Here is a 4,975-nt window from a genome sequence, read left to right on the forward strand (position 1 = left end):
GGGTATACCGTTCCCCATAGCGACCCCTAGAGGACGCAGTTCGAAGTTCCCTTGAAAGGGAACCATGGTTACATACGTAACCTGAGACGTTTTGAATGAATTTATTATTATTATTTTTAACGCTAAGAGCAATAGCTGTGTGAATACCAGTGCTGTGATAAATTATTTCTTATGCCATCCATACACAACATGACTTTCAAAGTCGTCAGATGTTGTCAGTTCCAGTCAAAACAGATGCAATCTAAGGCCGGGTATACAAGATTTAAGGCCTGATTTTCACTCAACTGTTTTCTTTAGATCGCCAACAAAAGGTCAAAATCGGAGACAAATTGGTGCTTATTCACGTGAGTGACGATTGCATAGTGTGATTTATCAAAGAGAGTGAAACACTGATGTATCGCCCGAGAAACATAGATGCTGCCCATATGACTTTCAGACTCATCAGATTGCTGTTCTTTTCACTCTACACAACTACTGTCAGTGTCATTTCCAGCCAAAACACACTACAGGACAGCTCACAGAAAAGTCTAGATATTTAATGCCAGGTATACGCTACATGATTTTAGGCCCGATTTTCACTTGCTGACCGTTTTATGAATATCATCAGGCAAATCAGTGCTCATTCACGTGAGTGATGATCACATAGTGTCAGTTATCAAGTTATCAATCTGAGAGAATTGCTTATGCAGATTCAATATCTGGACTTGTCTGTGACTCAGTGTGAAATGTGTTTTGACTGGAATTGTGTAGTGTATGGGCAGCCTAAAAGAAGTGTCAATGCTTTGCCGATGCTTCAGATATATTTAGTAGGTTAGACCTCTCTACAATCCAAATCCTAGTGTGGAATGTGTTTACACTGGAACTGACATTGGCGATGACAGACAGTTGTGTAGTGTGAAAATGACAGTAATCTGACAACTATGAAATTTGTGTAGTGTATGGGTGGAAACCTGCTAAAAATCTAGGCTACAATACATACATGAAGTGTGTGGGCGGCATTACTTGTTCATTGCATCTGCACTCAAACATGTGCAGTGCTAGCAACATAAAGTCTTTTAACTGTACAACATAACTGAATATTGAACTATAACAGGTCTATTAATTTATTCAAAAACAGACCTGAATATATTGAAACCTTATCAATATAACTGAGCTTCAACTTAAAATGTTTTAGTTTGCCATTTTTCATAATTTTATTTATGTGTTGATTGCAAAAATGATGTTTCATCAGAATATAAAATACAAGACTGTATTTTCATGGCTGTCAATAAAGATACTTTTGAATGATATTCCGGCATCTGCTTGTAGGAAATTAACTATACAATGCTAACCAGCAAATCTTGACCCCTTGAAGTGGCCCAACATTGCGACATCAGCTCAACCAATTCTGTGAGTTTGGGGCGGGACTAACCAGAAAGGGGTTTCAGTCTACCCAAAGCAAAATGGTCATTGTTCTTTTCATTGCTGTGCATCAGATTTATCAGGTACTTAAAATGTGCAAAATGCGGTCTTGCTTTCTGCACTAAAATGTAGGTGGAGACTGCAAATGTGTAGATGCCTGAGATGTCTTGAATACATACACTCCATTGTGTGTTTGTGCAGCGACCCGAGGTCAACTACATTGGAGTGATTTCCCAGTCCTACATCCCCCTCATTCTCCACCTCCTCCCATCCCTTTCTGTCTATCTTTGTTAAGGGAGAGGTCAAAAAAATAAAAATAAAAAGAGTAGTTTAAGGTCCTAAATCTAAAGCTTATTTAACACACCCAGTATGGATTTAGATTAACTTTCTGAATCATTATAATAAGCAAGTGCTTTCCAGTGACAATTGTTATTCCAGTGTGAGTACTGCATCTGGCTCACATCAGTTCATAAGTAAAATGTAAAGCAGTAACATGTAAACTTCTGTTGTCTAAAACAAGATGTCTGCAGATGAGAGTCTGAAGTGAGCACTTGTGGGACAATGTTGTCCTTCACCACTTTAAAGACATTGAAATAAAAAATAGAATTTAGATTGACCCGACAGTCATTAGTTATATTCAACAACAACAACAGCTTGAAGTTGTTCAGAGCGTCATATGTCATTAAGCCATTGCACATGAGCAAAACCTTCCCGTTTTCGGTTTTCAATCCGATCAATGGCTTACATGTTCAATCGAATGAATTGGAAAAGTTTTATCACAGCCCTCTCAAACCAATTGAAATTTCAATAGATTGGGGCATTTTTTATTTTACGATTGAGGTGTTTACATTTTAATTTGGATTGTACTTTTAAACCGACTATAACCGGAATACAATTCTCCATATAAGCGTGATGAGTCTCATGTAAACGCACCATAATTCACAACACCTGTGTAAGAAAAAAGAAAATCAATTCATACTTACTGGCGCTGTGCCAAATCCTTATGTGCTCAGAACTCACTTTTCCTGAAATGGCCCTCATTGTTCCAGAACTATGAACACAAAACCTCCAAGCCTCAAATGTATAAAGCAAAATTAAACACATTTAAAAACAACTTAGTCAAACATTCATTTTGATTTACACAAAACAGCACAAAAATGTAATCCAATACATACACTTAATACACATGATTTATTTAAAACAATAGAATCATGTAAATCTGAACTGAGCGCTGAGACACGGTAGTCAGCACACATGTTCTGAAGCACCGAGCTGTGGTACTTGTGTAACTGACTTCAAATAAAAGAAGCAAACAAAGTAAATTCAATTAAAAATTTGAAAACTGTTATTGATCAGAAAAATCCATAAGGATAAAGGTACTTGTTTATGATTTTAGCTGTAATAAAATCTACCAATTAAGGTCTGTTTCAGACATGCATATGTTTATGTGTGGAATACTTTCTAGTCTAGAACATTGGTAACCAGGATTTGTTTTATTCCCATGCTAAACAATATTAAACAATTACAGTAAATGACAAATATACATAAAATAAGAAGCAATGAAACAAAAAAAAGGTCACTTAAAGAGAAAAAGATACAAACGGTTATATGGTAAAAGATGTGCTGAGATGTGAAACACTCCAAGTGCAAATATGTCATTCTTTGAGATACAAGTTTGAATTACAGAGGTGTGAGAGTGAGCAATGTAGAACAGTGCAGACATTATTGTGCAATAGTGAAAGCATTAAGGTGAAGGAACATTGCAATCTGATTTTCTGGGTACTGTCTTCAGTTTTGAACGGGGAGGGGGAGGGGATTTTTTGAGCCTTGTGGAGCTGGATTGCTGAGTGCATTATCCTCCAGAAGGCAGGAGTGTTCTAAAGAATGACATTTCATTGGCTATAGTTAGAGGCACCATAACGGGGGTACAGTTACAATAATTCCAAGGAATCAGAAAGAAGGGAGGGGCCTGGGCAGCAAATGCAACTGAGGGAGCCCAACAGTTCAGTTTTCAAAGAAAAAGAGGAACTTGCTTAGTTTAACAGTCATAATATATTGCAGTGCACTATTGTTTGTGAAGCAACAGCCACTCTGTTGTTTTCACAAAATGTTTTATCATCAATGGTTGCACAGTAAATGTGAATATTTAATTTATAATGTTTAATTAAACACAATGTACTGTAAAAATGATTTCCAAGTGTGGAGTTTAAATTTATTCACAACCAAAATGTTGAGGCTGAAAAAAGTCTAAAAACAAATTGGAAAATTAAAATGAAGATATATGTGTAGATGGACTATTTACACAGAGTAAAAGTAAATGTTATGAAATAACAGATGTCTTCGTGTAACACTCGGCCCATCAGAGATGTCAGTCATAACCACTGACACGCTGTTTGGTTTAATAGAGGACAGGATGTGGTTTTGGCCAACAAGATCACATGAGTAATGACCATTTAGAACAGATGGTACATAAAACATACACTATCGTCATTCAAAAGTTTTTTTTTAATTAATACTTTTATTGAGATAGTATGTATTAAATTGATCAAAAGTGACAGTAAAGAAATTTTAAATGTTACAAAAGATTAGAAGTTGCACTGACTGAAACATGTTAAATCACCAAGTTGTGATGCTCCCTGCCAAACTCATCTAATGTGCTTGACGCCATAATTACTGCTTGCAGCTAAGGGGTGAGAACCAGAAGGGCGTAAGTGACATTTTGGGTGAAATGGAGAGATACTGTATATATATATATCAAATGAAAGCTCTACTACCAAATGGACACAAGTGAATTCTTAATAATGTTGGAGTTATTCATTAGAAACCAAAAGACTCAACTCTGAACATACTAAGCCAGTTGGTGCTAAAAGGGTAACTGCACTTACACCCTCAGCGGCACTGAGAAATGTACTGTGGGTAAAGCCTGTGGATAGCACTTAAGTCAAAATGGCTGACACCACATGTAAGCCAGGTAGGTCAACCATGAGAAGAAAACAGTTTTTTACTGCTGAATATGTATTTTTTTGTGACAAAGAGCTGGATGATAAGGGAGAAAATGAAATATCCTGAATTCATTGTCAGTGAGGTGTAGCTTGCTAGTGGGTAGTAACCAATAACTTACATTCTGATGGTACGTCCCTAGTGAAAAATAAATATACTAAAATGTATTTGAAATACATTTATTTCATGCTAAGTATACTTTAAATACATTTACATATTCATGTGCTTAATAAAAATAGCTTGAAATTGTACTAAAAATGAAACTAAAGTGAAACTATTTCAAGCATACTTCAGGTACACTTTAAAGGGGTCATATGATGTTGCTAAAAAGAACATTATTTTGTGTATTTGGTGTAATGAAATGTATTTATGTGGTTTAAGGTTAAAAAAACACATTATTTTCCACATACTGTACATTATTGTTTCTCCTCTATGCCCCGCCTTTCTGAAACGCGTCGATTTTTACAAAGCTCATCGGTCTGAAAAGCAAGGTGTGCTGTGATTGGCCAGCTATCCAGTGCGTTTGATTTTTGAAAATAATCTAATTGCGATTTTTTTTTACCAATATTGCGAT

Source organism: Sinocyclocheilus rhinocerous, unplaced genomic scaffold (genome assembly GCF_001515625.1).
Source record: "Sinocyclocheilus rhinocerous isolate Xijiao unplaced genomic scaffold, SAMN03320098_v1.1 scaffold1279, whole genome shotgun sequence".
Taxonomy (NCBI): Eukaryota; Metazoa; Chordata; class Actinopteri; order Cypriniformes; family Cyprinidae; genus Sinocyclocheilus; species Sinocyclocheilus rhinocerous.